Source organism: Hylobates moloch, unplaced genomic scaffold (assembly GCF_009828535.3).
Source record: "Hylobates moloch isolate HMO894 unplaced genomic scaffold, HMol_V3 SCAFFOLD_10, whole genome shotgun sequence".
NCBI lineage: Eukaryota > Metazoa > Chordata > Mammalia > Primates > Hylobatidae > Hylobates > Hylobates moloch.
In genome coordinates this window covers 64699619-64716849 of record NW_026652285.1, presented here as the reverse complement: position 1 = coordinate 64716849, position 17231 = coordinate 64699619, and positions in this window count along the sequence as shown.

Genomic DNA, 17231 nt, shown 5'->3' with positions numbered 1-17231 from the left:
CCAAGAAAATAACAGAGAAGACATAAATTGCCAAAATTAGGACCTGAAAAAAACATCACTACCAATCCTGCAGAAACTAGACAACTTAAATGACACGAATGTATTCCAAGAAAGACTCAAATTATCAAACTCTGGAATAATAAGAAAATCTGCCAGGGTGGTGGCTCACACCTGTAATCTCAGCACTTTGGGAGGCTGAAGTGGGTGGATCACTTGTGGTCAGGAGTTCAAGACAGCCTGGCCAACATGGTGAAACCCTGTCTCTACTAAAAAGACAAAAATTAGCCAGGCCCCATGGCATGCGCCTGTAGTCCCAGCAACTCCAGAAAGAATCACTTTTGAGCCTGAGGGGCAGAGGTTGTGCCATTGCACTCCAGCCTGGGCAACAGGATTGAAACCCTGTCTCAAAAAAAAAAAAAAAAAGAATAAATAGAAAATCTAATGGACTATCACAACTAAATAAATTGAATAATTTAAAATATTTTCACAAAAATATCCATATACAGGTAGACACTAGGGAATTCTATCAAATATTTAAAGAAAAAGTAGTACTAATCACTCACAAATTTCTTTCAGAAAAATTGAGAAGGTGGCAACATCTCACAGTTCATTCTATGAGATTATTATTATGTTGATTCCAAAGCCAGACAAATTACAAGAAAACTGCATATGAATTTCCCTCCTGAACATAGACACAAATATCTTTAACTCCTTTTCAAAACGCTGTTCAAGAATCTAGCCTATATAATAAAGCTAAAAAAGAAAAAAGCATCCAGATTGGAAAGCATCCAGTTTAAAAAACAATTCTGTGTATAATGTCAAAGAGAATGAAATAATAATTAGTTTAACAAAAATGTATAAGGCTTATACACTGAAAACTACAAAACATTGCTATAAGAATTAAGATTGGCAGGCCGGGCGTGGTGGCTCACACCTGTAATCCCATCACTTTGGGAGGCCGAGGCAGGCAGATCATGAGGTGAGGAGATCAAGACCATCCTGGCCAACATGGTGAAACCCCATCTCTATAAAGTACAAAAATTAGCCTGGCATGGTGGCGCACACCTGTAATCCCAGCTACTCAGGAGGCTGAGGCAGGAGAATTGCTTGAACCTGGGTGGCAGAGGCTGCAGTGAGCCAAGATGGTGCCACTGCACTCCAGCCTGGGAGACAGAACAAGACTCTGTCTCCAAAAAAAAAAAAAAAAAAAAAAAAAGATTGGCTGGGCGTGGTGGCTCACGCCTGTAATTTTAGGTAATTCTAGCACTTTGGGAGGCCAAGGCAGGCAAATCATTTGAGGTCAGGAGTTCGAAACCAGCCTGGCCAACATGGTGAAACCCTGCCTCTACTAAAAATGCAAAAAAATTTAACTGGGCATGGTGGCGAGCACCGTTATCACAGCTACTTGGGAGGCTGAGGCAGGAGAATCGCTTGAACCTGGGCTCTCAACATGAGAGCCATAGAAATGATAGTAAGCACATGGAAGAGTTATTAACACTATTAGGCATCAAAAAATGCAAGTTAAAACTATGAAGCAACATCATTACACACCCACTAGAATAGTCAAAAAGAAAATACCAAGTATTGCCAAGATATGGAAAAAAAGAAACTTGATATACAGCTGGTAGAAATGTAAAATGGTGTCATCACTTTGGAAAACAATGTGACAGTTTCTTTAAACAGTTTACAAATGTGTCATGTGCTATAGTCTAAATGTTTATGTTCCCCTGAAATTTCTATGTTGAAACCCATTCCCCAATATAATACTATTAAAGGGTGAGGCCTTTGGAAAGTGATTAGATCATGAGGGTGGAGCCCTCGTGAATGGAATTAATGTCCTTAAAAAGCCCAAGGAAGTCCAATGGCCCCTTCCACTATGTGAGGACAGAGTGATAAGGCATAATCTATGAGAAAGCAAGACCTCATCAGACACCAAACCTGCTGGCACCTTGATCTTCGACTTTCCACCTTCAAAACGGTGAGAAATAAAGATCTTGTTTATAAGCCACTCAGTCTACAGTATTTGTTACAGCAGCCCAAACAGACTAAGGCAATATGGCCTAGCAATTCTGCTCCCAAGAGAAACAAAAACATGTTTATGCAAAAACTTGTAAACAAATGCTAATAGCAGCATTATTTATGATGGTGAAAAACTGGAATCTGTCCAAATGCCTACTGTATTAGCTTGTTCTCACACTGCTATGAAGAAATACCTGAGACTGGGTAACTTTCAAAGAAAACAGGTTTCATTGACTCACACTTCAACATGGCTGGGGAGGCCTCAGGAAACTTACAATCATGGTAGAAGGGGAAGCAAACATGTCCTTCTTCACATGGTGGCAGGAAGGAGAAGTGCCAAGCCAAAGGGAAAAGTCCCTTATAAAATCATCAGATCTCATGAGAACTCACTCACTATCATGAGAACAGCAGCGTGATTCAATTGCCTCCCACTGGGTCCCTCCCACAACACGTGGGGATTAGAGGAACTACATGATGAGATTTGGGTCAGGACACAGCCAAACCACATCACCTACCAACTTGTGAATGAATAAACAGAGTGTGGTATGTCCACACAATGGAATATAATTCAGCAAAAAAAGAAATGAACTGCGGACAAAATGTTTCAACATGAATGAATCTCAAAAACATTCTAACGGAAAGAAACCAGATGCAATAGACCAGACCACATAGTGTATGATTCTATATATATTCAAAGTCCAGAAAAAGCAAACTGAGGCCGACCGCAGTGACTCATGCCTGTAATCCCAGCACTTTGGGAGGCCAAGGTGGATGGATCACCTGAGGTTGGGAGTTTGAGACCAGCCTGACCAACATGAAGAAAACCCCATCTCTACTAAAACTACAAAATTAGCTAGGCGTAGTGGCGCATGCCCGTAATCCTAGCTACTTGTGAGGCTGAGGCAGGAGAATCACTTGAAACTGGGAGCTGGAAATTGCAGTGAGCTGAGATCGCACCATTGCACTCCAGCCTGGGCAACTCCAGCCTGGGCAACAAGAGCAAAACTCTGTCTCAAAAAAAAAAAAATGCAAATTGAAAGAGAAAGAAGATAGATTTTGTAGTTGGCCACAGCTAGCAGTGAAAATGGGATTGACAAAAACAGCTGGAGGGATCTTTCTGGGGTAATGGAGATGTTGTAAAAATGGTCATGGTGATAGCTGTGCAACTCTCTGAATATACTAAAAACCATTGAGTCAAGTGCAAGCCCCAGCCTTGGACAATAAACAGAGGCGTTAATGAATCGACCTTCTTTCTGTCATTATAGCAAAGAGTTTCTTATCTGGGCTGCCCATAACAAACATTTAGAAAGAAGTCTGTGATGTGGGACAGGTGGCATGTCTACGCACAGGGGCAGGATGCCACACTGAGAGCAAGGAGGCAGCATGAGGCAAATTTTACAACAGAGAGCTCTATCCCAGTCTAGTCCTAGCCACGAGTCCAGGGACACGATCTTCGCTGAACACATCCTCACCTACAAAATAGGGGGTTGCACCGGAGAACTGTATTTTTCAGAACTGTCGAATCCTCCTCTTCTCATAGCATTTTCCCCAGGCCAGATTGGGAAACTCTACTTGGCTCCAGACACACCTCAGTCACTGAGAAATTACTACACATACCTCCCTCTAGAAAAGTGCAAAATCCCTTTTGTTCTTGTTCACACTAACCAGTTAGTTTTTGTTTTTAGAGATGGCTAATGCTGTCACCCAGGCTGAAGTGCATAGTGTGATCATAGCTCACCACAGCCTCGAACTCCCAGTCCTCCCACTTCAGCCTCCTGAGTAGGCGTGCACCACCACATCTGGGTAACATTTAAAATTTTTTAGAGAAATGGGGTCTTGGTATGTTGCCTAGGCTGGTCTTGAACTCCTAGCCTCAAGTGATTCTCCTGCCTGGGCCTCCTAAAGCACTGGGATTACAGGTGTGAGCCATGGTGCCGGTGTTCTTTTTGACCAAGGTGTGCAAACCAAAAGCTTCAAACGTTGCATTCCATTCCTGGAACTCTTGTTATTTATCCTTGGAGTGTCTCTTTCCCCAGAATTCAATATTATCCCTTCCCCAATTAATGGCTTTGAAGCGATTTCTTTGCAGCTGCGTTTCCTGCTGTTCATCCTCTAGCGCAGCGGTCCCCAGCTTTTTTGGCCCAGGGGTGGGGGACGCGGGGAGTTGAGGATTTTGGGATAAAACTCTTCCACCCTAGGTCATCAAGCATTAGATGCTCGTAAAGAGTGCGAAACCTAGAGCCCTCACGTGCATAGTTCAGAATAGAGTTCGCGCTCCTATGAGAATCTGATGCCCCCACTGATGTAACAGGAGGCGGATCTCAGGCGGAAATGCTGGCTGGCTATTGCTCACCTCCTCCTGTGCGGCCCAGATCCTAACAGGCCAGGGACTGGTACCAACCAGTCCACGTCCTGGGGGTTGGATACCCCTGCTTTAGAGAAAGGAATGTTTCTGTCCCTGTTAATTCACATGCACAGCTTTAGAAGCAGCTTCCTGGATGTTACACAGAAATCCAGATATCCTGGCAGTAAATTCCTCATCGAACTCTGCACCTCCCACCCTGCTAAAGAAAGTTAACAAGTGAAAGAGAACTCTGTTCAGATCACTAATAGCATCCCAGCACGGAGACTGCGCCTCCAGAAGTGAGAGTCGGGGAGGCTGGTGTTGTCTGTGAGCTTTCCCAACCCTTCCAGGTGACAAAGAGTCCTATCTGCAGCTTAGCCTTACCTCAGCCCGCAAGCTCAGAGCGAATAAATTGAGTGTGAGGCTGCCCTCCACACACACAAGCCTGGGGCCCTCCCCAGGAAGAAGTCCCCTGCCCCCTCCTCGGTGCAGGGCCTCATGGGAGAGTCCTGGGAAGGTTTCTGAGTGGACGCTGGGTTGGAACAGGACTGAGCAGCAGTGTGCGTCTCAGCCTCCCATTTCCACAGCCTCCAGATCTTTGGAAGATACAGTCCTAATGGCTGTCGCATTGACCTCTTCAAAACTCTTGATTTCTTTTGTTCAAGTGAAGATAAAACCCTTGTTTTGCCCTGGTGCGGATGCTCACAATCTCTGCCTGGAGCTGAGCGCGACCAGGGGTCAGTAACTGTGCGCTGTCCATTGTTCCTCGTCTGTTTCTCCTCACCTGGTGCCTGTGTGGCCCTCCTGGCTCAGGGTGTGTGTTTCATCTAACTCTCTCACTTAATACGGGCCTGGGAGCTCCTTATTTGTTGTCCCTAGAGACAAGAAGCCTTGCTTCTGTTGTGTACGTTGTTTACATTACACAAGTGGTATACATTCATATTAAACATCCAAACAGTAAGGAGGCCTGAAGAATAAATCTTGAAAATCCTGTTTTCACCCAATTTTACTCCCTTCTCCAGAGGTAACTCTCTTAACAGTTTGTTGGCTATCCTCCAAGAATGGTTTCTAAACGTTTACATATGCACCTGTATTCAAATTGCTGTTTACAAAACATAAATAGAGCACTTTCGTTGTTCTGATTTAATGTAGGAATATTTCCATACCATTACTTCATTCACTATGTCATCCAGGCTGGAATGCAGAGGCTCAATCTTGGCTCACTGCAATCTCCACCTCCTGGGTTCAAGCGATTCTCCTGCCTCAGCCTCCTGAGTAGCTTGGATTATAGGTGTGCACCACCACACCCAGCTAATTTTCATATTTTTAGTAGAGATGGGGTTTCACCATGTTGGTCAGGCTGGTCTCAAGCTCCTGACCTCGTGATCCACCTGCCTCAGCCTCCCAAAGTGTGGGGATTACAAGTGTGAGCCATTGCATCCAGCCCATTCTCTTTTATTCTTGCAGAATATTCTGTAGTTTAGATGTAGTACAATTTATTTGACCCATTTTCTTTTCATAGACATTTAAGTTTCTTTTTTTTCCCTATTACAAACAATGCTGAAATGAACATCCTTGATCCTGTAGCATTACGTAGATCTGCAGGTGTTTCTGGGGTATGGATTCCTAGAATTGGAACGGCTGAGTCAAAGGGCTTCCAAAGCCTTTGATAGATACCAACATTTTTTTTTTTCCAGAAGGAGTTTCTCTCTTGTTGCCCAGGCTGGAGTGCAGTGGTGTGATCTCAGCTCACTGCAACCTCCACCTCCCAGGTTCAAGCGATTCTCCTGCCTCAGCCTCCAAAGTAGCTGGGATTACAGGCATGTGCCACCACGCCTGGCTAATGTTTGTATTTTTAGTAGAGATGGGGTTTCTCCATGTTGGCCAGGCTGGCCTTGAACTCCCAACCTCAGGTGATCCACCTACCTTGGCCTCCCAAAGTGCTGGGAGCCACCGTGCCCGGCCAACATATATTTTATAAGTCATCTTTATTCCAAATATTTTTTCTTTCTGTTATTGAATTTGTTGTCTCTCTCTTGTTTCAAATATTTGTCTTGTCAAATCTGCCAATCTCTTTCATTGTGGCCTGGAAGGTTTTTGTTTTTGTTTTTGAGATGGAGTCTCTCTCTGTCGCCCAGGCTGGAGTGCAATGGTGTGATCTCTGCTCACTACAACCTCCATCTCCAGGGTTCAAGTGATTCTTCTGCCTCAGCCTCCCAAGTAGGTGGGACTACAGGCACCCACCACCACATTCGGCTAATTTTTGTATTTTCAGTAGAGATGGGGTTTCACCATGTTGGCCAGGCTGGTTTCAAACTCCTGACCTCAGGTGATCCACCTGCCTCAGCCTCCCAAAGTGCAGGGATTACAGGCATGAGCCACCGTACCCGGCCTAGGGCCTGGAAGTTGTGCTTTGCTTAGAAAATTGTCCCTACTCCTGAATTATAAAGAAGTCATCCTTTCTCCCAGCAATGTCCAGTGCTCCCCATGTATTCACAGCTGGTTGGTGAGCTGCTTGTCTATCTCTTGACCAATAAATACTAAAACTTTCCAGCTATTGTAGGTTTCTAATATGTTTTTGTATCTGGTAGGGCAAGTCTCCTATTGTTCCCTTTTTCAAAAGATTCTCAGGCATTCTTACATTCACACTTTTTCTCTTCCAGAACTCTAGAATCAGCTTATTATGTTATAAAATTGGTATGGCTGTGTCTGCAGCCATTTTTCCTTCACACATGCTGATGGATGTTAGTCCTGTTAACAAACCGCCTGAGGAGGTCAAAATGCTCCAGCCAGCTGTGTTGTTGGAAGCTGCTTTTAAATCTGCTCAGCTAGAAAGTCCTCAGAGAGAGACTATGCTTCGTTCACTTTGCCCCCCAACATCAGTATATGACCCATCCCTATCAGATGCTTGGTCAATATAAATGTCATCAATGGATGTCTACAATAGGAGAGAGCTTATAAGACTTCCACTCTTCCTTGAGCAATTGGCTTTACCTCTAGACAGCTGGATTTCTCATGAATAATACACAACGGTTGTACGGGTTCTGCCTACCTCACAGGGTGATTCTGACACCAAATGATGCAATGGGCGTGATGGGCTGGCAGAATTTTAAAGAATTGCACTGCTGGCCCAGCACGGTGGCTCACGCCTGTAATCCCAGCACTTTGGGAGGCCGAGGCGGGCGGATCACCTGAGGTTGGGAGTTCGAGACCAGCCGGACCAACGTAGTAAAACCCTGTCTGTACTAAAAATACAAAAATTAGCTGGGCATGGTGGTGCATGCCTGTAGTCCCAGCTACTCAAGAGGCTGAGGCAGGAGAATTGCTTGAATCCGGGAGGCGGAGGTTGCAGTGAGCTGAGATCACGCCACTGCACTCCAGCCTGGCGACAGAGTGAGACTCCGTCTCAAAAAAAAAAGAAGAAAGAAAAAAAAAGAAATGCACTGCAGTGATGCTGCACATCTAATAAAATGAAAAGGGAGTGGGTGGAAATAGAGGTAAAAGCCAGTGAAGAAATGAAAATGTTCTCCCCCAGCCATCTGCCTTGCACCACTCCTGCAGAAGCCTCTGGAGGAGGCAAGAGACATGCGTTCTCAAACCTCCAGAAGTCGTGGGAAGCAGCCTGTGACCCCGGGGAGACCACCTCCTCAGAAGATGGATGAACTTCTACTTAGAACATCTGACAAAATCTCCAGTGTACAGAGCCTAGACCCAGGATAGCCTTTCCCCCCTGCTCCTCTTGGTGCCTTCAGGCTACTGGAAATCACACCGGAAAACAACATTCCTAGACTGAAGGCTTGCATGTTCCCTATGCCATTCCAAGCACTTTTTATGTGTTAACTTATTTAATCTTCCCGAATATCCTGTGAGATGGATGCTACTAACATCCACATTTTATGGCTGAGGACATTGAGGCACAGAGAGGTGAGGGGACTCACCCATGGGCACATAGCCCATAAGAGGTAGACTCTGGGTACAGCCCAGGCAGTTTGGTTGCAGTGTTTGTGCTCCTGACCACGAAATCACACTGCTTTCTCTTTTTTTTTTTTTTTTGAGGCAGAGTCTCGCTCTGTCGCCCAGGCTGGAGTGCAGTGGCACGATTTCGGCTCACTGCAAGCTCCGCCTCCCAAGTTCATGCCATTCTCCTGCAGGTGCCTGCCACCACGCCCGGCTAATTTTTTTTTTTTTTTTTTTTTAGTAGAGACAGGGTTTCACCATGTTAGCCAGGATGGTCTCGATCTCCTGACCTCGTGATCTGCCCGCCTTGGCCTACCAAAGTGCTGGGATTACAGGCGTGAGCCACCGCGCCCGGCCCACACTGCTTTCTTAAGCAAGATCTCATTTTCATGGTGCTCTTTCTGTTTGTTGAGTGTGTATGTATGTTAGCTGTCTATCTGTGTTACATACATATACCCAAAATAATGTGTCTGGAGTGATATTCAGCTGATGTTAATAGTAATTATTTCTAGATGCCAGAATGTTGAGAAATGCTAGATTCTTTATAATTTTCTGGTGTTACTTGAAAATTCAATAATATACTCATTTTTAGAAAAAAATGAATCTGTATTAGAAAAGGAAAATGCTTGGAAGTACTATAAAGTACTTTAGAAATTCAATATTTATTAGTTTATATTTTTATACATTCTTCATTTTTGCATTCCCTGCTTCATTCTCAATCTATTTTTTTATTTAATGTATTTATATATTCTTGTAACCTACTAAAAATGTTTTGTAGAGTAAAATGTGATATATTTAATTGCTATATAAGATTTACTTTATTTATACCTGTGTTTTATTTGTCAAATAAACATCTATCTTTACCTATTTGATTCCTATTTTGTGAATAATATGTTGCCATCATTTTGGGAATTATATTTAAAATTTTTAATTTTTAGCAACTTGCTAAGTATAAATATTATTGTCTAGGTGACTCTTAAGTGAGATATTTCCTTTAATTTTTTGAAAGATGTAGATGAAGCTATTTGACCTTTATTCCTTTTTTTAACATAAAAATCCAGCAAACTAATACACGCATATGGTTTAAAAATCAAATTGAATTGGAAGATTTCCACCACAAGTGTCACCACGTTCAGCCACACTCTCAAGAGGGAACTACTTAAACCATGTTCTCTTTAATTCTGCTGAAGAACCAAACATTTGCCTGAATAATATGATGCCCTTATTTTCTGATTTATCAACCTTCAGCAGTAATTAGGATCTCCTATTTTGTAACTATTTTATATATTTCCTTTCCCCATTTTGCTATCCAAATTACTGCCTTTTGTGCGTTCATTCTTATAAGAGTTCCTAGTTTATGCTGGGTAGTAACCCCTTATAGGTTTTAGGCAATTGCACTGTCAGATATTTGTTATTTATTTATTATCTGTCTCATTGAACAGAAGCCCAAATTTTGTCAATTTTATGAGCATAGAGTTGTTTATAGTATTTACTTGTTATTTTAATGGCTGCAGGATATGTTGATATACTTTCCTTTTGACATTGGGAATTATTTATATCTTTTTTATCTTTGTCAATATTACTAGAGGTTTATCAATTTTATTGTTTTTTTGACAAATGAGGTTTTTTGCTTTATTAATTTTCTCTTCATGTATTCAGTTTTATTGATTTCTGCTTTATTATTTTGTTCCTTCTGCTGCTTGCTTTGTTTTGTTTATTTCATTTTTTCTCTTCTTTTTCCAGTCTTTTGAGCTAGAACTTAGCTTATCAATTGATATATTTTCTCTCTTCTAATGTAAGCATTTAAGTGCTATGAATATCCCTCTCAACATTGCATTAGCTGAAACCCACAAATTTTGATAAGCTGTGTTTTAAATTTCATTTATGTCCATTTTGTTTTTATTTTTCAATATCCTTTGAGACTGCTTTGACCCATAGATTACTTAAAAGTGTATTATTTAATTTCCAAGTGTTTGGAGATTTTTTTCTGTTGTCTTTAAGTTATTGATTTCCAGTTGAATTCAATTATGGTTAGAGAATATATTCTGCATGATTTCAGTCTTTTTAAATTGGTTAAGGTTTATTGTATGACCTAGGATAGAGTCTTTATGATGAATGTTCCATGAGCACTTGAATAGAATATGTATTCTGCTGTTGTTTGATGGAGTAGTCTATATGTGAGTTAGTTAATGTTGCTGTTTATTCTTCCACATCCTTGCTAATTTTATCTCTAGTAGTGCTATCAGTTGCTTCAAATTGAGTTTTGAATTCCCCAACTATAATTTTGAATTTATTTCTCTTTTCATCTCTATTGGATTTTACTCCATATATTTTGAAACACTGTTGTGTGTTGCATACACAATTAAGATTGCTTTATCTTGGAGGATTAATTCTTAATTATTATGTAATTCTCTTTTTGTTTCTAATAATGTTATTTGCTCTGAAGTTTATGTGACATTAATATAGTCACTCCTGCTTTTTTCTCATTTATATTTGCATAGTATATCTTTTTCCATTTTTCGTTTCCTACCTATGTTGTTATTTTTTACATCTTTGGTTCATAGACAAATATAATTAAGTCCTGTGGTATCCAGTGTGACAATCTTTGAATTGGTATATGTATACCACTTATATTTAAATTAATCATTCATATGCTAAGGCTTAAGTCTGCCATTTGATTATTTGTTTTCTGTTTGTCTCCTTTGTTTTTTTTTCCTCTGGTATTTTTCCCTTGCTTTCTTGTGAGTTACTTAAACATTCATTGGAATTAGATTCCTTTTTATTTATAATATTTCTTAGCATACTACTTTCTACAGTTTTGTTAGTGATTGCTCTAGGTATTACCACATATATATGTAATTTACTATAGCCTACTGATGTCAGTGTTTTGCCCCTTTGAGTGAAGTTAAGAAACCTTGCTTCCATGTAGATCTCTTTACTTTTCCAACATTTTAAATATAATTATATGAAGTGTTTACATACATCGAGTGCCATACTGAATAGTGTTATAATTGTGGCTTCAAACACAAAGTATGGTTAAAGAAACTACAAGTGAAGAGTAGTCTATTATGCTTACCTTTCTATTCACCTATTCCATTATTCTTTCCTTTCTGAAGGTCCAGTCATTCATCTGTTGCCCTTGTCTGTCTTAATCTGCTAGTGCTACCATAACAAAATACCATAGGCCAATTGTCTTAAACAACAGAAATTTATTTCTCACAGTTCTAGAAGCTGGAAGTCCAAGATGTTGGCAGGTTTGGTTTCTCCTAGGGCCTGTCTCCTTGGCTTGCAGATGACCATCTTCTTTCTGTGTCCTTACATGGCCTTTGCTCTGTATATACACAGCTGGTGTGCCTGCCTCTTTTTATAGGGACACCAGTCCTAGTGGATTAGCAACCCACCCTTATGACCTCATTTAACCTTAATTACCTCTTTAAGGGCCTTGTTTACAAATACAGTCACATTGGAGGTTAGGACTTCAGTATATAAAGGTGAGGGTGGAGGAGACACAATTTAGTACCTAACATTTTCTATATGTTTGGGGACCATCTAGCTAAAGACTAAATCTGCTAGCAACAAATTCATAGTTTTTTCCATCTAAAAATGTCTTATTTCCTCTTAATTTTTGAAAGCTGGCTTGTTAGATGTAGTATTCATTGTTGATAGTTGGGGTTTTGGTTTGGCTGATTTTTGCTTTTTTGTTTTTGTTATATTTTTTATCACTTGAAAAATATGGCTTTGATGGTTTCAGATTAAAAATCTACTGTCATTCAAGTTGGTCTTCCACTGTAGGTAATGCATCATTTATCTCTAGCTGGTTTTTTTTGTTGTTTTTTTTTGTTGTTGTTGTTGTTGTTTTTTCTTTTTTTATACTTTAGGTTTTAGGGTACATGTGCACAATGTGGAGGTTTGTTACATATGTATCCATGTGCCATGTTGTTTTGCTGCACCCATTAACTCGTCATTTAGCATTAGGTATATCTCCTAATGCTGTCCCTCCCCCTCCTCCCACCCCACAACAGTCCCTGGAGTGTGATGTTGCCCTTCCTGTATCCATGAGTTCTCATTGTTCAATTCCCACCTATGAGTGAGAACATGCTGTGTTTGGTTTTTTGTCCTTGCGATAGTTTACTAAGAATGATGTTTTCCAGTTTCATCCATGTCCCTACAAAGGATATGAACTCATCATTTTTTATGGCTGCATAGTATTCCATGGTGTATATGTGCCACATTTTCTTAATCCAGTCTATCGTTGTTGGACATTTGGGTTGGTTCCAATTCTTTGCTATTGTGAATAGTGCCGCAATAAACATATGTGTGCATGTGTCTTTATAGCAGCATGATTTATAATCCTTTGGGTATATACCCAGTAATGGGATGGCTGGGTCAAATGGTATTTCTAGTTCTAGATCCCTGAGGAATCGCCACACTGACTTCCACAATGGTTGAACTAGTTTATAGTCCCACCAACAGTGTAAAAGTGTTCCTATTTCTCCACATCCTCTCCAGCACCTGTTGTTTCCTGACTTTTTAATGATGGCCATTCTAACTGGTGTGAGATGGTATCTCACTGTGGTTTTGATTTGCATTTCTCTGATGGCCAGTGATGATGAGCATTTTTTCATGTGTTTTTTGGCTGCATAAATGTCTTCTTTTGAGAAGTGTCTGTTCATGTCCTTTGTCCACTTTTTGATGGGGTTGTTTGTTTTTTTCTTGTAAATTTGTTTGAGTTCATTGTAGATTCTGGATATTAGCCCTTTATCAGATGAGTAGGTTGCAAAAATTTTCTCCCATTCTGTAGGTTGCCTGTTCACTCTGATGGTAGTTTCTTTTGCTGTGCAGAAGCTCTTTAGTTTAATTAGATCCCGTTTGTCAATTTTGGCTTTGTTGCCATTGCTTTTGGTGTTTTAGACATGAAGTCCTTGCCCACGCCTATGTCCTGAATGGTATTGCCTAGGTTTTCTTGTAGGATTTTAATGGTTTTAGGTCTAACATTTAAGTCTTTAATCCATCTTGAATTAATTTTTGTATAAGGTGTAAGGAAGGGATCCAGTTTCAGCTTTCTACATATGGCTAGCCAGTTTTCCCAGCACCATTTATTAAATAGGGAATCCTTTCCCCATTTCTTGTTTTTGTCGGGTTTGTCAAAGATCAGATAGTTGTAGATTTGCGGCATCATTTCTGAGGACTCTGTTCTGTTCCATTGATCTATGTCTCTGTTATGGTACCAGTACCATGCTGTTTTGGTTACTGTAGCCTTGTAGTATAGTTTGAAGTCAGGTAGCGTGATGCCTCCAGCTTTGTTCTTTTGGCTTAGGATTGACTTGGCGATGCGGGCTCTTTTTTGGTTCCATATGAACTTTAAAGTAGTTTTTTCCAATTCTGTGAAGAAAGTCATTGGTAGCTTGATGGGGATGGCATTGAATCTATAAATCACCTTGGGCAGTATGGCCATTTTCACGATATTGATTCTTCCAACCCATGAGCGTGGAATGTTCTTCCATTTGTTTGTATCCTCTTTTATTTCATTGAGCAGTGGTTTGTAGTTCTCCTTGAAGAGGTCCTTCACATCCCTTGTAAGTTGGATTCCTAGGTATTTTATTCTCTTTGAAGCAATTGTGAATGGGAGTTCACTCATGATTTGACTCTCTCTTTGTCTGTGATTGGTGTACAAGAATGCTTGTGATTTTTGTACATTGATTTTGTATCCTGAGACTTTGCTGAAGTTGCTAATCAGCTTAAGGAGATTTTGGGCTGAGACGATGGGGTTTTCTAGATATACAATCCTGTCATCTGCAAACAGGGACAGTTTGACTTCCTCTTTTCCTAATTGAATACCCTTTATTTCCTTCTCCTGCCTGATTGCTCTGGCCAGAACTTCCAGCACTATGTTGAATAGGAGTGGTGAGAGAGGGCATCCCTGTCTTGTGCCAGTTTTCAAAGGGAATGCTTCCAGTTTTTGCCCATTCAGTATGATATTGGCTGTGGGTTTGTCATAGATGGCTCTTATTATTTTGAGATACATCCCATCAATACCTAATTTATTGAGAGTTTTTAGCATGAAGTGTTGTTGAATTTTGTCAAAGGCCTTTTCTGCATCTATTGAGATAATCATGTGGTTTTTGTCTTTGGTTCTGTTTATATGCTGGATTACATTTATTGATTTGCATATGTTGAACCAGCCTTGCATCCCAGGGATGAAGCCCACTTGATCATGGTGTGTAAGCCTTTTGATGTGCTGCTGGATTCGGTTTGCCAGTATTTTATTGAGGATTTTTGCATCAATGTTCATCAAGGATATTGCTCTGAAATTCTCTTTTTTGGTTATGTCTCTGCCAGGCTTTGGTATCAGGACGATGCTGGCTTCCTAAAATGTGTTAGGGAGGATTCCCTCTTTCTCTATCGATTGCAATAGTTTCAGAAGGAATGGTACCAGTTCCTCCTTGTACCTCTGGTAGAATTCGGCTGTGAATCCAGGGTGTATTTGTCGAGGAATTTATCCATTTCTTCTAGATTTTCTAGTTTATTTGCATAGATGTGTTTGTAGTATTCTCTGATGGTAGATTGTATTTCTGTGGGATCAGTGGTGATATCCCCTATCCCCTTTTTCTTTTTTTTTTCTTTTCTTTTTTTTTTTTGAGACGGAGTCTCGCTCTGTCACCCAGGCTGGAGTGCAGTGGCGCAATCTCGGCTCACTGCAAGCTCCGCCTCTCAGGTTCACGCCATTCTCCTGCCTCAGCCTCTCTGAGTAGCTGGGACTACAGGCGCCTGCCACCATGCCCAGCTAATTTTTTGTATTTTTAGTAGAGACCGGGTTTCACCGTGGTCTCGATCTCCTGACCTCGTGATCCGCCCACCTCGGCCTCCCAAAGTGCTGGGATTACAAGCGTGAGCCACCGTGCCCGGCCGATATCCCCTTTTTCATTTTTTATTGCATCTATTTGATTCTTCTCTCTTTTCTTCTTTATTAGTCTTGCTAGTGGTCTATCAATTTTGTTGATCTTCTCAAAAAACCAGCTCCTGGATTCATTAATTTTTTGAAGGGTTTTTTGTGTCTCTATTTCCTTCAGTTCTGCTCTGATTTTAGTTATTTCTAGCCTTCTGCTAGCTTTTGAATGTGTTTGCTCTTGCTTTTCTAGTTCTTTTAATTGTGATGTTAGGGTGTCAATTTTGGATCTTTCCTGCTTTCTCTTGTGGGCATTTAGTGCTATAAATTTCCCTCTACACACTGCTTTGAATGTGTCCCAGAGATTCTGGTATGTTGTGTCTTTGTTCTCGTTGGTTTCAAAGAACATCTTTATTTCTGCCTTCATTTCATTATGTACCCAATAGTCATTCAGGAGCAGGTTGTTCAGTTGCCATGTAGTTGAGCGGTTTTGAGTGAGTTTCTTAATCCTGAGTTCTAGTTTGATTGCACTGTGGTCTGAGAGACAGTTTGTTATAATTTCTGTTCTTTTACATTTGCTGAGGAGAGCTTTACTTCCAACTATGTGGTCAATTTTGGAATAGGTGTGGTGTGGTGCTGAAAAAAATGTATATTCTGTTGATTTGGGGTGGAGAGTTCTGTAGATGTCTATTAGGTCCACTTTGTGCAGAGCTGAGTTCAATTCCTGGATATCCTTGTTAACTTTCTGTCTCGTTGATCTGTCTAATGTTGACAGTGGGGTGTTAAAATCTCCCATTATTATTGTGTGGGAGTTTAAGTCCCATTGTAGGTCACTCAGGACTTGCTTTATGAATCTGGGTGCTCCTGTGTTGGGTGCATATATATTTAGGATAGTTAGCTCTTCTTGTTGAATTGATCCCTTTACCATTATGTAATGGCCTTGTCTCTTTTGATCTTTGTTGGTTTAAAGTCTGTTTTATCAGAGACTAGGATTGCAACCCCTGCCTTTTTTTGTTTTCCATTTGCTTGATAGATCTTCCTCCATCCGTTTATTTTGAGTCTATGTGTGTCTCTGCACGTGAGATGCATTTCCTGAATACAGCACACTGATGGGTCCTGACTCCTTATCCAGTTTGCCAGTCTGTGTCTTTTAATTGGAGCATTTAGCCCATTTCCATTTAAAGTTAATATTGTTATGTGTGAATCTGATCCTGTCATTATGATGTTAGTTGGTTATTTTGCTCGTTAGTTGATGCAGTTTATTCTAGCTTCAATGGTCTTTACAATTTGGCATGTTTTTGCAGGGGCTGGTACCGGTTGTTCCTTTCCATGTTTAGTGCTTCCTTCAGGAGCTCTTTTAGGGCAGGCCTGGTGGTGACAAAATCACTCAGCGTTTGCTTGTCTGTAAAGTATTTTATTTCTCCTTCACTTATGAAGCTTAGTTTGGCTGGATATGAAATTCTGGGTTGAAAATTCTTTTCTTTAAGAATGTTGAATATCGGCCCCCACTCTCTTCTGGCTTGTAGAGTTTCTGCCGAGAGATCAGCTGTTAGTCTGATGGGCTTCCCTTTGTGGGTAACCCGACCTTTCTCTCTGGCTGCCCTTAACATTTTTTCCTTCATTTCAACTTTGTTGAATCTGACAATTATGTGTCTTGGAGTTGCTCTTCTCGAGGAGTATATTTGTGGCGTTCTCTGTGGCGTTCTCTGTATTTCCTGAATCTGAATGTTGGCCTGCCTTGCTAGATTGGGGAAGTTCTCTTGGATAATATCTTGCAGAGTGTTTTCCAACTTGGTTCCATTCTCCCCGTCACTTTCAGGTACACCAATCAGACGTAGGTTTGGTCTTTTCACATAGTCCCAAATTTCTTGGAGGCTTTGTTCATTTCTTTTTATTCTTTTTTCTCTAAACTTCCTTTCTCGCTTCATTTCATTCATTTCATCTTCCATCAGCGATACCCTTTCTTCCAGTTGATCGCATCTGCTACCGAGGCTTCTGCAATCTTCACGTAGTTCTCGATACTTG